The sequence below is a fragment of the Dermacentor variabilis genome, chromosome 10 (assembly GCF_050947875.1).
Source record: "Dermacentor variabilis isolate Ectoservices chromosome 10, ASM5094787v1, whole genome shotgun sequence".
Lineage (NCBI taxonomy): Eukaryota > Metazoa > Arthropoda > Arachnida > Ixodida > Ixodidae > Dermacentor > Dermacentor variabilis.
In genome coordinates this window covers 69,462,963-69,479,764 of record NC_134577.1, presented here as the reverse complement: position 1 = coordinate 69,479,764, position 16,802 = coordinate 69,462,963, and the positions used below count along the sequence as shown (strand labels likewise).

General features: G+C 48.9%; 1 pseudogene; it reads left to right on the top strand.

Moving 5' to 3' along the window:
* The first annotated feature begins 7,530 nt into the window (after positions 1–7,530).
* On the top strand, positions 7,531–9,507 carry LOC142559610 (putative ATP-dependent RNA helicase DDX5 pseudogene; annotated as a pseudogene).
* Positions 9,508–16,802: the final 7,295 nt, after the last annotated feature.

The following is a 16,802-nucleotide window of genomic DNA, read 5'->3' as shown; positions in this document are numbered from 1 at the left end:
AAATAAGAGATGGTGTTTCCCCTCTGCAGGTGTAAAAATAAAGAAAGAAACAGTTGTGAATTTTGAGGAAAATGAGGAGAATTGGCTACAGTGTTAGAATAGTTAGCATTAGAATAGAAATTATCACTGAAGGCATTACCAATGTCTTTTGGAGCCCTTTGCAGTACGCCCTAGGTCCATAGCAAAGTGCACACCTCACAGTGGTGCGTGCCTCAGAGCTATTGAGAAATTGGTGAAATAGTCGTAGCTTTTTTTTCGTGTTGTTAATGCAGTGTTTAAGTTTGAATTCATAGTAATGCCGCTTTGATTCCTCTAGAAGCGTAGATAGGATGCCTTACTATGTTTTAAAACGAGCTTTACAAGTCTCATGCAGCGACTGGCTTTTCGTTTTTTTTTTGCTCTTTCTAAATGCGTTAGCATTTTTATGCCTATCCAACGAGGAATACTGTCCGTCCATCCGTCCGTCCGTCACGTAATAAGGTCGCTTTTAACATAGGGACCGCAGCAGCGAGCGAATTCACCCTGGTGCTAACTCTCCCTTCAACGCGAAATAAGCGGCGAGGACACAGCGCACACGAAGCTATCAGCAATCGCCGCGCTCTGCCCCCATCGCAGATCTCTATCATGACAGGGCCCGCGGGGCTGCGCAACGCTCAGCAGCTGCTGGAGTGTCATTGTTCACGGTTCATAATGATTCGACGCGAATGGATAAAGGGCTAAAAAGCGATAACGGCTCATAATGGCAGGAACGTCATCAGCGCAACTGGTGTCGCCACCTGCAGTAGTTTGCTTGCGTCATCAATTCGCCTTGCGCCGCCGTCCGCAGCAGTTCGTGTCGTCGCAGCGCTGTCGTTTATACGGGTCGGATCAAGTTTCAAACCATTGATAATGACACCGGGCTGCGTCGAGATGAGAAAATGGTATAACGCTCATGCATACTTATTTATTTATAAGTTGTCTGTTTTATACAGAGATTGCACTAGGGAATCGCTAATCTAGGTACTGCTGGGAGCATAATACCGTCTATTAGAATTGTGAACCGCCGTTGAGTGGTTGCTAGCGTTTGGTATGACTCTGCATATTTAGCTAATGCTTCGTCAGGGTCAGTAATAGTCTAGATGCTAGACAAATCAGGGTTGGAGACTTACTCGACATATTTATTCCAGTGAAAGCAAGTGCTCTGCCGCACATCAACAGCTTTAAAAATGTTTTTTTAAGCAAAAAAAAAGGAATTTCATCAGCCATTGCACTCAGTGAAGGTGGTTGAGCAGCGAAGCTGTTGTGGTGGTTGTTAGAGCTCTTACTCCCTGTTTACTTATTATGCCATTTGTAATTAGACTCATTTTGTGTAACTATCTGATTAACATGTATATCGTTTGTGCAAATACAGAGAGGTACGCAGTTGGCTCTGGGCCTGAAATTTTATGTTTTCGTCTCTTTTATTTTGCTATACGCAAGTGATAATGGCCTTGTGGTCGCTGTGATACACCGCCAATGGCTCCAAGACGACGCTGGTTTGGTTCTTGGTCAGCGTCAAATCCACACACGACCGTTGACGCGTCGTCGTAGGCACTTTGGGGTCACTGTAACACTGTAGACTAATCTGTTCGAGTGCAAAAGGACAGCAGCCGCAACACGTCGATGTTGAAATGGCCCACCACGATGACGGGCGTGTCGTCGGTGGAAGACGGAGGAGGAGGAGGAGGCAAGAGAAAAGCAGAAGGCAGGGAGGTTAACCAGAATAAAGTCCGGTTGGCTACCGTACACCGGGGGAATGGGATAGGGGTGAAGGAGAGCCGCGATAATGTGTCCCTCATAAAGTTCTAATCTCGGCATCGTGCCCTGGTGGCGTTGACGTCTCTGCGCGGCATTCTCGACGTCCCGATATGCGTCGTCGGCTCTTGCTCGTCACTTAGGTGCCAAATCGCGGGCACGCTCTTCTTCTCGGGCCCCCATATGGGCACGACGTCGACGGTATCTCTCCCGCCGCTGCTATCTCTGTCGCTCCTCGTAGATACGATGCTCTTCAGGCGTATGGATGATGCCTGGGCTTCCCATAGCAACGGTGAAGCGAAATGGTACCGAAAATTCACCTCGGTCGGCTTATCAGCCGCACGCTCGGTCGTGCACTACGTCACGTAGCGTGCATGGGTAGTATGCACGCTACGTGACGTAGTAAGCACTGCGTAGCGTGCATAGGTGCACGCTACGTCGTACACTACGTCATACATTAACAGAGACACATTGACGCGAGCGGCGGTATGCGTTTGCTGTTGTTGTTGGCTCTTTCCCTCTCACCTTTTGGGGGACAGTTTTTCCGCGAGGACGCCATAAAGTCCCAGATCCTGGCCATAGACAGCTTCGCTGTAAAATACTGGAAAGTGGTCACCATTTTTGGTCAGCATACGTCAACTTAGTCTCTAATACGCCTTCATGAACAGTATCAGCGGAATAAGAAATAATGTTATCGACTAAGACCAGGGTCCTTGAGCAGGACATTGCGGAGGAAAGGTCAAAAATTATTCGTACCCAAAACTATAAATGCAAATCGCTTATTCAAGGCGAACTCGATTTGATGGCTCTATGACCTTACGGGAATGAAGAAATATTATGTAGCGATCAGCTGAGACTAGTAGAAGTCAAACACAAGTTTATGTCAGTGGGATGTCAATGTGCGACAGTGTAATGACTGTTAGAGAACGCAAGAAGAGAAAAAGAGACTGAGAAGAATAAAAAAAGTGTAGAGGGGATGAGGGGCAGAATCTACGACTCGTAATCTTTGGATACAGATATGTTATATACTGCCGGGAGACCGCGATTTCTTCCTCAAAAAATTTCGGCAGTGCCTTCTGGGATTCCAGCTATGGTTATACTGGATGGCGCTGACACACAACAAAACGGAATTGACTCGATAACCGCTATCGTTTAAAAAACACTCTTCAATGCCCACTGTGGCCATAAACATTAACATATTGGTGATTCGCTCTCAACGTCTGTATTTATCAAGGACGAATCTTTGGAGTTAAGGTATTTGGGCAGCGGCTATTTCGAACGAAGTGAATGTCTTAGGATTTTTCGTAAGCTGATGTGACTATACTGTACTGCTCGCCATGAATTTTGACGCGACATCGTTAAGGGCCCGGTGTCGCAGAAAATCAGGCGTCGGCGTTCGGCGTCCAGCATCGGACGTCGCTTCGGCAAATAGACCTTGCTTCGGCAGCGCACCAAGAAAAAAACGGCAAAAAAAAAAAGAAAACCGACAGCGCACATCTTTTACGCGAGCTCTTCTCAGACTGAAACTATAAAAGTGCGCAACAACCCGCCGTGGTTGCTCAGTGGCTATGGTGTTGGGCTGCTGAGCACGAGGTCGCGGGATCGAATCCCGGCCACGGTGGCCGCATTTCGATGGGGGCGAAATGCGAAAACACCCGTGTGCTTAGATTTAGGTGCACGTTAAAGAACCCCAGGTGGTCAAAATTTCCGGAGTCCTCCACTACGGCGTGCCTCATAATCAGAAAGTGGTTTTGGCACGTAAAACCCCAAATATTATTATTATTAAAAGTGCGAAACAATAACAGGAAACCGACCAACGGAAGAGGGCGCGTTTCTACCAGAAAGCTTGGCTTCGTGCATAGCGTTCGCGGCCAGCGTTTGCCGGTAAACGTTACGGTTAGATAAGCTGCAGTTGCGGGGACGCATGATGAGCAGTCAGGAGCCTTTGAATGCTATCGCGTTCCACTCTTGAAGGTGAACCTTTAGCCTCCTCCAAACGCATTTTTTTTTCTTGATGCGTTCTTCTTCAGATGCTGCCAGCGATGCTCGCATGCCTCTCACTTGTTGCCCGACAGCTTTTACGGCGGTTGCGCCCCTCGCGGCCCATCTATTGTCTGGCTGTGCACTGTGTCGCATAAAGAATAAGTACATTCAACGACCGATTTTTCGGACATCGCTGAATATTCGGACATCATCGCGGTGCCGCCACGTGCCACATATAGGCTATGCATGAAGACGTCTAAAATTTCGGACGTCGAAAGTGACTACACGGTGTTGGATTAAAATTAAACTCCGGGGTTTTACGTGCCGAAACTACGATGTCATTTCGGTGTGTGCAAAGAGTGATTTTTGAGACGGAATAGAACGTACGAATCGAATAGTTACCAGACGCATTTCGAACCGATTATCGCTGAGTTTTCGAGTACTCAACAGCAGTTATCACAACTATCGTAAAACGATGTTTATATTCTAGTATTCCTAAAGTGAGCAAGTTTCTGTCATTACATAGTACGTTATGAAGCGCTGTTTATTAAAAACACAAATGGAGCATTAAAAACAAACAGGAAGTTTTTTTCGCGTACACAGGACTCTTCGTAGAGTGCGAATGATCGCTGTACAGCATGTAAGGTATGGTTACGTAAGTGACGTAGCCGGCTCCACTACGCAAGGTCTGATGTTTTATGTCTATACTATTCTCGCGGGGGTGATGATTTCTAATACATTTGTTTTAAATTTATGTTTAATGGGGCGCAGTTGATGTCTTCAAATATTAGAAACGTATTTGAAAAATATTAACGTTTACGAATAGTGACTATTCGGTTTGAAGAGCGAATCGAATAGAACACTATAAGATTCGTTATTAGAAATTTCCGAATATTTGGAAACCCCTAATATGATTATTTGGGACGAATTAGTGGAAGACTCCTGATTAATTTCGACCACCTGGTGCACCCAATGCACCCAATTGCACGCACGTGCACCCAATTCACGGTACACGGGCGTATTTTTTTGCATTTAGTCCCCATCGAAATTCGGCCGGTGCGGTCGGGATTTGATCCCACGCCCTTTCACGTAGCAGGGCAACGCCATGGCCACCTAGGTCCCCACGGCAGGTCGATCATTTTTGCACTGTCGTGCGCCCTGCAAGTTTAACTGCTTCCGCGTTCGGTACCGAGTACCGTGTTTTTCTTTAAGACGATTCGCCGCTGTGCGCAATGGCGCCGAATTCACCTTCGTCATCTTTGCGGCTGGCTTCGCAGCGCAAGAAGCACAGCAAGCTTCTAAAAACGTTCCATAACTGCAGTTACCAAAACTAACATTTGCCGCATTACAGTGGTGCCTAGGTGGTCAAGCATTTGTAATGTATTGCGGTGAAGCGTGTCACTGTGGAAGGGGGCCACTGTCACTGGACCCAATGTATGTTCCTTATACGTGCGTGCACCCACCGTCACCTGTGCGAGCACCGATACGCCTAATAAGTGTACTGGCAGGCCTTCTGAGCTATTTCGGACGGGGGTTCGAGAATTTTAGCCTTTTAAGGCCCGTATGTACATAAATTAGCATTTTTTTGACTGCCCGATTTTTCTGAAGTCTTCAAAGTCCGTAGCGAGTCTGAAAAATCAGCCGCTGAATCTATTGTCGGATTCACCTCCCTACTTTATAGAGCCACATGGTGCAAGCGAACTGGTATACGATCTCGGTAGGGGCGCCTTAACACAAAGCTATTTCAATCTCTTTCCATTCCATTGCTGCCACCGTAGTCTTCCACGACTGGTCAAAAACGTTTTGCCTGTTTTGCCACTTTGCCTGTTGTCACGCGGCGTCACGAAACAGCGAAACCTCGTCATCTGTTTGAGGTGTAGACATTAAATGGGCATGAATGGGCCGAATAAAATGGAAATAAGTGTTTTTGATTCTACGATTTCTTCTTTTTTCGCCATTAACCTTCCGCTATAGGTCCGCTTCCCCCTTCTGTCACACCACGTCACAAAACGGCGAAAGCTGGTGACGTCAACGTGATGTGTACGCACTAAAGAACACTAACGGATCTAACTTTTTTATTCTGGATAGCTGAAGACTTCCCCGTTGCGGAAGGAATAGAATACCGCTGCCTGCAGATTACACTGGCACTAGCTACTCGGAACTGCCGGGGAGAATCGATTTCTATGCGCCCAAAAACTTCGGTGTGGCAGTCCTTTCGGCCCGTACACGACATCGCTCTCCCAATTCTTCTTCACTGAGGATCCGTTTTCGGTACATTTTTAACCTTCTGTTGCACGCTGCCGGCATTTTCGACCAGCCACCGCAAGTTAAGCCAGGGGAAGCGGACCCATCCCAGACGCCGGAAGAGTCCTCCATATCCGGTTATCCACGTTCGGTGGGTTCGAATCCACAGATCGCACCCACCGAAACCCTTTCCATTTATGCGCGCTTCTCACCTCCAGTCAGCCGATTACACAAGAAATACTTGCCCAGGTAGCAATGCCATTTGCCTTGAAATCAAACGAAAGTGACATCCTAACACGATCACACGATTTGATTAAACTGGTCAACTAACGCCGCCGGTTGACGCCAGATGCTTGTGTCGGCAGTTACGTAAATTCGGCGCCTGGAGATTCGAATAAAATCTGAATGCGATTAACTTACATTAGACGGCCCCAACAGGAAGAAGACGACGATGAGGGCAGGCGTGGGTGACGAAAGACATGGAAGGAATTACCACCCGATTCGTGGCCTATCCCCTTCAGTGGGTTTGTGCCATTAACTGAGGCTTCATCATCATCATCATCATCATTATGGAAGGAATATAATAAAACAAATTTGTGGGGGTCTTCCAATAACAGTTTTTCAGAACAAATCAAATCAAGACGAATCAGAGCAACCACGAATCAAATACTTCTAGAAGCGAATTGAATCAAATAACAAATATTTGTAGATAAGCTTGCGAACAATGTACAGACTTCTCATGATTATTGTCAAACAATTTTCACATCCTGGTATTGAAGGGAAATTTATGTCACTGTACTGCACATAAAAATCATGCATTGAGTAGCACAAATGGAGCATTATGAATGATTAAGCCGTTGGGTGAAGGCGGGAATTTTCGGACAATATGTGGTCTTTCATTGCCAGGTTAAGTTTAGAAAGTTCGTCTTCTTGGTCAATAATATGTTTACTTATTTAATTATTTCCTTCGCGACAAAAACAAATGCGTGCCCTCTGCAGGGAGTGACGGTAGAACACACACACACGCACACACACAAAATGCAATTTTTCTCAATATGGAATGGTCGCGGCAGACGGTGCTACAGTTGTACCGAGTATGTAGAAGTGAAATGCATTGTAGTGCTTTACGTGCCAAAACCTCACAACCACCGTGAGGGTACACGCATATTAATTTTGACCACGTCGAGTTCTTTTTAACGCGCATCCAAATCTTGCGCAGGGCGTTCTTGCATTTCGCCCCCATCGACATGTATCATCGAGTTTAGCAGAGCAACACCATAGCCACTCACCTATCATGGCGGGTCGCATTTCTATTTCATCCTATGAGAGGAAATCTATAAGTAGTATCTATAAGTTGCATCTATAAGTAGTACCAGAAAGTGCCCACTTCTGAGTGCCACTTGTAAAAAAACATTTTACTTCGGGGGATCGTGTTTGGCGAGAAACGTCTGGCTGTTTGAGCGACGCTGAACATCATCATCGTAGTAATGGTGATGCCATCATCATTATCAACTTCCTGGGCCGGCGGCCGCGAGAGATGATGGAAGGTGAATGGGTGAGCTCCAAGGGGACCGGCTGCGTTGCGTAAAGTATAAATTGTTGCCGCCGGTCCTTAGAGGTGGCCTAAATGTTCAGGCTGCCGTACGCGCAGAGTGCAGCTGCTGATGCACTGCAGGAACTAGCTGACGCTTTCCAGCAGTAGCAGCTAAACATGGCGTACAGCGGAAAACCAGGGTTACCAAAGCTGTTTCTATCTATCGTTCCGTACAGTGTTCGCTTCGGTACACCAAACTGCGCGCCGAGGAATGGACCGCACGAAGGGTTTCGGGCTCCGACCTGGTTAAGCGCGGACCCAGCAAGGGATTTGGGAGGCCGTAAGTTGAAGTCGTTGAACCGGGCCGACGTTAAAGCGATCTTGGAAATCAGATACGGAGGGTACAACATGCCTCGGAGCAGCGAAATGGGCCACAGCCTGCGCATGCCAGACTGGACAAGCGTTCACTTGCCGGCATACGAGAAAGATTTCTACCGCGAACACTTCAGGACGGCCCTGCGATCTACGGAAGAAGTGGAGGCCTACCGGAAGGCCAATGATATCATTGTTACAGGACGCGGTGTGCCTAAGCCCATCCTGCACATGGACGAAGCCGGCTTTCCTGAACGCATAACAAATATCGTCGATGCGCGCCAGCATGGATCGTCACCCACCGCATTGCAAGCTCAGTGCTGGCCCGTAGCGCTCAGTGGCAGAGACCTTGTGGCCGTGGATAGCGCCGCATCGGAAGGGAAGTTACTGGCCTACTTCGTCCCGGCCATCGTCCACATACAGCATCAGCCAGCCATGCAGCGTGGTGTTGGACCCATTGTGCTAGTGGTTACGGCGACGCGGGAGGCGGCCCAGCAGGTTCAGATCGTCGCCCGCGAGCTTATCGACGAGACAGGGATCCGAACGACGTGTCTCGTGTCAGGCGATCCGAAGAGACCGCAGCTGAATGAGCTGGAGGAAGATGCTGAGGTATGCATCGCGACGGTAGGCCGCCTCGTAGCCTTCATGGAGGAGTGCAAGGTGGATCTTCGCCGCTGTATGTACCTGGTGCTGGACGAAGTGGACCGCATGTTGGCAATGGGCTTTGATGAGGCGCTTCGCGCCATTGCGGGCAACGTACGACCGGACTGCCAGACGCTCGTGTGGCTGGCATCCCGAACGAGAAAGGCGGATCAACTCATTGAAACATTGTCGAAGGAATGGGTCACCGTCAGCGTCGGGATGGCTACCCAGGACGACCAAAACCAACGAGTAGAACATGTCGTCTTGATCTGCGAGAAGGCCGAGAAGAAAGACAAGCTCATCGCCCTCTTCACGGACGTCCTCCGCGACGAGAGCGACAGGGCCATCGTCTTTGTCGAGACGAAGCAAACGGTGGAAGACCTCGTGTCCAGCGTGCGCTTCCTGGGCTGGGCCGCCGTGGGCATCCACGGAAGGAAGACGGAGCAAGAACGCGACTGGGCGCTCAACGCGTTTCGTTTCGGCAAGGTGCCCATCTTGGTGGCAACCGACGTGACCGGAAGAGCTCTGGACGCGGCCAACGTGCGCTTCGTTGTCAGCTACGAGTACCCGATCAACCCTGACGAATACCGGCGTCGGTTCAAGCACGCGGCTCGGCCGGATGGGACGGGTAGAACGTACACGTTCGTGCAACCCGACAACTGCGCACGAGCCGGGGAGCTTATGTGGTTTCTCCGAGAGGCCAAGCACGAGGTACCCGCGGACTTACGCAAGGTCGCGAATGTGGTAGCGCGAAAATAGCCTGTGGACTGCGGCACTCTTTGACTTCGTCGTGCGGCTAGGAGCTTCTGGAAGCCCTTACTAGAATCGCCGCTTGCCATCGACATTGCCCGATCCACCGTATGGTGAGAGCGAAACAGTGCTTCACACATTTCGACCCTGCCTACACTCGCTGTTGCTGGAGCCGTGCACGGAATCCTGCATGGATAAAAGAGCATGCAATGAACAACCCATAAGAGCCATTCTTTGTTTCTTTAGAAAACAACAGAACAACAAAGTCCGGGTGTGCAGCTTCCATGCGTGCCATGCCGGCCACTTGGACAAAACAGCGATTCTGAAAACATCTGCTAAGTAATCTCTGGTGTGCCTGAACATATTGCCGCCATCTAGCGCGCTAAATCTTGTAACTGGCTTTCCAGAAATGCAGCGCAAGTTTTCGTTAATTATTAAACGTACTGCAGCCTTATGGTTCCTCAAGCTCCACTATTTCATCGTCGTTGCGATTCAAGTGACTTGGCTTGTTATTATAATTACTTCACTCATATTTAGGTTTGTTTCTTCCTTTGTATGTTGCGCTGTACCAGTTATATTATACTTATCAGTCGCGTTGTTTATGACATAAGACTGCCAACTTCATTTGCTTTGCGAAGTCATGTAGTAACGACTAGAGGAACGTAACATTGGTAATATTAGACATACCTATACATGATGAGTCCAGTTCCTACGTTTACGTAGTGACGTCAACACGCGCATTTGACCACGCATTCACGGTATGTTGCGGTCACTCACTGAACAAAGCGCCTGTCTTGAAATCTAGTACCAGCTTTAGTTAATCGCTCGTGCATCCGCACCTGTGCCATCGCAGGGCGCACGCTTACCAGTAAGTACTATTTAAGCTAACCACACACACACACACACACACACACACACACACACACACATATATATATATATATATATATATATATATATATATATATATATATATATATATATATATATATATATATATATCGTAGTAGTTCTGCGGACACCCACAAGGTGGAAAGAAGTAATTAATAAAGGGAAAATCAGACATCCACCCGTTCGTAGCAATTGCTACAAAGGAAACCCATACGGGTTCCTCGAAGGAAAAGCCTCATAGTTGAAGAAAAATTCGTCCTGGTCCGGGACTCGAACGCGGGACCACCGCCTTTCCGGGGCAGCCGTTCTACCGTCTGAGCTAACCAGGCGGCTAGCAGATGGCAGGGCGAAGTCGAATTTGTCGACAACACGAAGCAAAGGCAAGTGTTTGACGTAGTAGTTCTGCGGAAACCCGCAAGGTGGAGAGAAGTAATTAATAAAGGGAAAATCAGGTTCGAGTCCCGGACCAGGACGAATTTTTCTTCAACTATGAGGCTTTTCCTTCGAGGAACCCGTATGGGTTTCCTTTGTAGCAATTGCTACGAACGGGTGGATGTCTGATTTTCCCTTTATATATATATATATATATATATATATATATATATATTGGCACAAGAAATGCTATTTGTTGTGGTATGACGAAATTTTGTGAACTCTACATTGCGCTAGGAAAGAACGTGGGAGTTGAAGCATGTCAAAGGCTGACCAGAGCCGTTAGGTTGCGTGCGTGATGAATCTTGGAAAAAAAAACCCAGGATGCGGTCCTGGTTGGTTCCGGCAGAGCCGATTTGAGCGCAACGTGATGGCGCGTCCAATTGACTTCGTCGCTTTTAGACGCATGCGCACTTCTCGCCTACGGAGACGTTCTATCCAAACGCTCCACGAGGGCAACAGTCGTGGTCACCGGGCTAGAAAAGCTGGTCACCTGCGCATCAATCTACACTCCGTCTTCGGAGGAAGCAGAAGAAGCAGCGATAGCCCTCGCACTCCTGCAACCTAACGTCATCAAGATCGTGACGGACTCACAAGCTGCATACAAGAACTACAGATCTGGCTGGGTGTCCCTTGCGGCACTAAAAATCCTTGGTAAAGCTACGCCTCCTAAACAAGCAATCGAATTAGTTTGGGTCCCGGCTCACTCCTCAGTTGAGGGCAATGAATATGCTCATCAACAGGCCCGAGCGCTAAACTCCCGGGCCAACGAGGAGGAGGCAAGGGGATGGCAACCCATCACAAATTACAGAGATATAGTCAAATATTACAGGGACGGCAGGAAGACATTCCCGCACCCCCACCACTCCTTGACCAGAGCCGAACAAACAGTATACAGGCAAATTCAGGCAGGATCCTTTCGCCACCACTGCCTCCAGAACAAAATATACCCAGAGAGATACAAGAACAGATGTCCTCACTACAATGCATTAGGCACCCTTCGGCACGTCATAGGAGAGTGCAATTTTTCCATAGACCATCCCCCACCTATACCCATAACTAACCCCCCCGCTATACCCACCCTTTACGAGCGATGGGAGATCATGCTGTCCAGCCCCGCCCTGGAAGACCAGCTCCGACTGATCCACAGGGGCCAGGCGGCCCTGGAAGTATATGGAGCCCGCGAAGAGGGAGCCACCCCATCAGACGCTTAACGCGTTTCATTTCCTAATGGACCAGTAAAGTTGTTTCTCTCTCTCTCTCTCTCTCCTTGCACGAACCTAATACGAATAAAATATCGGCAACTGCACGATTGGCATTCGAAATTTAGAATATTCGCACACCCCCTTATATGGTCTACCTTCTCTCAAGGATTTATTGATTGTTCTACGTTACGGGAGCATAATAATCTCATCTACCCAAACCTGAAACTGGGTTTCTGCCACTTTCTGAAAACGACAACAACATCGTTTAGCTGGGAGGAACAACAACAAGAAGATACAGATATTATTAACATATGGTCGCAAAACCGTTCCGCAGGTTGTCGCTTAAGTAACTGGGTGTCACACACGATGACAAACCTAACTGTCGCTCTCGCATAGAATACCTTGAAACTGAGGACACACTAGCCGTAGGAATACTACGTAGAATAAGTAACCAGTGTTCTCGTATGCGAAGGGAGAAACTCAACATTATTTACCGCATGCTTCGCATTGTTATCGGGAGCGCCTTATCACCGATTATGTGTTCGGACGCTCGTTTTGTGTTTTTTTTTATTGAAACGATACCGGAATCTCGTCCGGTAGCGCCTAGCTCGCCTCTCCATGGTCGCCTGAGGAAATGTACCGTAGAAGTACCAGGCGAAGCAAGGAATGGCGGCGCATGATTTGCGAACGCAATGCTGGGAATGCTTAACAAAGGAGGCGAAGAAGTTGCCGTCGGCTAAGGAGAAATAGTAGCAGAAGGCGAAGCATTTTCCATGCCGGAAGCAGAGCAAGCAGATTTATTTACCTCGTCGCCAGAATGTTGTCACGACGGGGCGGCCGGAAGCGGGACCTACGGCGTGTGACACACACACACACACACACACACACACACACACACACACACACACACACACACACACACACACACACACACACACACACACACACACACACACACACACACACACACACACACACACACACACACACACACACACACACACGCACACGCACACGCACACGCACACGCGCACACGCGCACACGCGCACACGCGCACACACGCACACACGCACACGCACACACGCACGCACGCACGCACGCACGCACGCACGCACACACACACACACACACACACACACACACACACACACACGCACGCACGCACGCACGCACAACAGAACAACCACAACACACAAACGCACAGCACATACACAAAGATTGATCGGGCTGCCTACATCGGGCATGCCTTGTAACCTTCTTATATAGCCGTGATGTTTGGATTTGCATTGTAGTGCCAGTGAGTGACTACGTAATTCAGCAATAAATTTCGACGAATGCTTGCTTGAGTGTAATTACCTGATAGGCACGCCATATCCACACGGACATGTCAATCTAAAACCGCATTATATCGACTGCTTTTGACTAGCGACTATCATTTATCAACACGGTGGCGACGGCGATCTAAGCCTTTCATTTCGAAGCCGTAGCGGATGGCGCTGCTAGAACTGCTGACGTTTACAAAATGCATTCTATTGAGACCGCTTCAACGTTTTCTTGTATAATTTTGTACAGAAATGACAAACAATCTGCTATTCGCGGCGCACCCGGTACCCCGCTGCGAAGCGGGTGCGTGCGAGCCGGCGGCCGGACTTGAGGCCGGCCGTATAGTGTAGGGATGAATCTGACCGGGAGCTGAGGCGACCGCTTTCGAGCAAGGCTTCGGAATCATGTGTTGCCTTCCTGTCCACAGGTCAAAAGTATTCGGCTACGTCGAGGGCGTCGCTCTCTGCCACACGCTGGACAGCTGCGTGTGGTTTCTAAGGATATAGCGGTTGGACGAGAACGGAATGTAAATACTAGCATAACATGCAAGAAGGCTACCCGTCGTGGTCGCTCAATGCGTATGGTATTGGGCTGCTGACCACGAGGGCGCGGGATCGAATCCTGGTCACGACGGCCGCATTTCGATGGGGGAGAAATGCGAAAACACCCGTGTACTTAGATTTAGGTGCACGTTAAAGAACCCCAGCTGGTCGAAATTTCCGGAGTCCACTACGGCGTGCCTCATAATCAGAAAGTGGTTTTGGCACGTAAGACCGCATAATTTTTTTTTCATCCAAGGAGGCTATGATAGAAGTTACGCCCCACGATCTCAGAGTGCTACTTCATACGAGAACTAAACATTACTCATCGCGATTTGCCTGACGGGCCCCGCTCACCAGTGACGATGCCAGAAGGCTAACTGCTGGCCTCTGTTGTGTTATATCCATCTCCAGGAGAGTCGCGGTAACGAAGGCTGTTGCGATACAGTCTACTAGGCTACAAATACTATAACCATAGCGTAAATACAGTTGCGGAAGCGTAAGTGTCGCGACAAGTGGCCGTGAAAAATAGCTCCGGCTACGGAGTATGCCACCTCTGTCCGACCGCCTCTATACTGCAAAGGCGTGTCTGCGCCATGCTTTGCAGTGCTTTCTGCTAGAGACACGATGGTTTCGCTCCGTAATGACGTTCGAGTTCGACAGTGCCCCTCAGCTTTCTAGAATCCCGGCACTCGAAACAGTGCGCAATGGTGTCGTCACCATGTGTGTCCCGTTAGCTTGGTCTCGCGCTCACGTCTGGGCATATCCGTTTGTCCCGTGCGCCCTTGCACCTTTCATTAGGATTTTCGTGGCAGTGGTATAAATTTCATTGAAAGGGGGAATGGGAAAGGGTGACGTGGCTGAAGGATCGGGCTCAAGGAAGGCCCTGGGCCTGCTGGGCCTTCTCCGCCCAGCCCACCAGTTCAAGCTGTCGGTCGACGACCCCTGACCTGAGCCACTTTGTAGTTTCCATTGTCCCTCTACATGTTATCTCCGAGAGTGCCTTTTTTTCTTCACAGACGCCGACAGCTGCATGTGCTATGTTGCCACGGGGAAGTCAGTAAAAGCATTTTTTTTTTCAAATTTATCTTATGGACACTTTTTGTTTGCACGTTTGCTGTTACCGCGCCTTTTAAGAAATACATCTTATATTGTTGTTCGGCGCTTCCCGTCTCTGTAGTTTCATGCGCGCTACGCGCTGCATCACGGAGAATCCTCAGCCGGCGGGCGGAGACGCAGACGAACCGGAGCGCAAGTGGCGCTGGATATACAGCCCTATATCTGCATTGCATGGCACGCTCACGCGCCTCCTTGCACTGACGGCAGGGGTTTGCGTTCCACCTGTGGATTTTGGGAGGCGTAGCTTGCGGCGGTGATGCGCTCGCACCGCTCGGCTACGTGGCGACGGTGGCAGCAAACGCATTTTGCTTTCGCTTCGAAGCCGCCGAGGATGGCGCTTCGAAACGACTACAAATGCATACGGTTGAGATAGCCTAACCTTATCCTCATCCTAATTTCACGCATCGAAACAAGAAAGGCTGGCTGACATCTGCGGTGTCCAGGCCGAGATGCCTGCGCACAGGCTAGTCTCGCTGTGCGTCAGCAGCCGCACGCTGCTTTCGAGTTGAACTGTTCTCGGTTCGGCAGCATTACTTGCCGTCGAATAGAAGTTGCCGTAGCGTATGTTGCGTGGCCACCGGCGGCGGCGGCGACGCAACATACGCACGCAAGAGATGATGATGATGACGATGATTAAAAACGTTTATTTGCTCTATTTTGCAGTGGATTTTTGCGGCTTCAGATGGAGTCTTCCATCTTCTCTCCAGGGTCGGTTCCCCTAGTCCAGGGCTCCGCTGAGGGTAGCTGCCCTGCGTGCATGCCTTACTAGTCCTTGTTGGACTTTCAGGATGTCGCTGGATAGCATCCTCTCCCACTGTTCCGCACTCGGGTTATTTATTATGGCTAGGCCATCTGTTTTATGGCAAGCCCACGTGGTATGGTATAGGGTTGGTTTGTCTCCACACCATGGGCACTTGCTCTCGTACTGCGTGGGGTAGATCTTGCTTAGCGTGTTTAGGCACGGGAATGTAACAACTAAATAGAGAAGACGCCGTAGCATGGCGCACGCAAGAGAGAAGCGTTCCTCCACTTTTGATTGCCGCAAGAGGGCGCGACATGTGAAGTGCGTGTGAAGGAGGAACTCACCGGCCTGAGGGAGGAAAGCGGCTGGTTCCTTCTTTTTCGCTCCTTTTTTTTAAGAGTGTGGGGGAAAAGGGAATACGGCGGGGTCGACTTACAACTTTGGGTGCGGCCTGGCGCTAGGGATCAAAGCACTTCGAAACCGAAAGTGGGGACATAACGCTGGACTTATGATGTCCCTCATAAGCCACAGTTGTAAGGTAACTGAATCCACCGACCGCTTCTCTTTATCGTGCCGACGGTATTCAAACCACGAGAAAGGTATTACAAGAACCTCCACTCAGCAAAATTGGGCTAGTATCAAGCGTGCCGATAATATCATCATTTGGGGCCTCGACACAAGGTCATATTCACAAAGGCGCTTGTGGCGCATTATTTGATTTTTTAGCCGAACGAAAGCGATTACCTTGCCAATTGTTGCAGCTTCATTCTACCTGCCTGATCAGCATTGGTTTCGCGGAAATTCGTTTCTCCAAATTCAGTATTAACGATGTCTTTATTCTCTCCTTGATAACGACCTCTTTTAAAGTTTTCCCTTCAGTTATTCTGACTGCTGGATCGCATACTGGTCTAGTTATTGCATTATCTCTTTCTTTTTCTTTTCTTTTAATTGCGTTTCTCCTCTACGAATAAGAATTATCTTACCCCGCTTTCTGCTGCCCGATTATTGGCCTATCTCCCCTTTTGGGTACGAGCCATAATAGAGGATCATCGTCATCATCCTCATCATCACTGGACAATATTTTCATCATACGTCTAAATTACAGTTCTAGTCTCACGCTCAACAATTTCAATCTAGTTTGGCTTTACTACAAAGCATACGAAAAACCGCCTGCTTCTTGGCCAATACCCCATAGTGGGTATGCGCCACTGTCTGGGACACAAGACAAGACAAGACGTTCCCTGGAATGGTA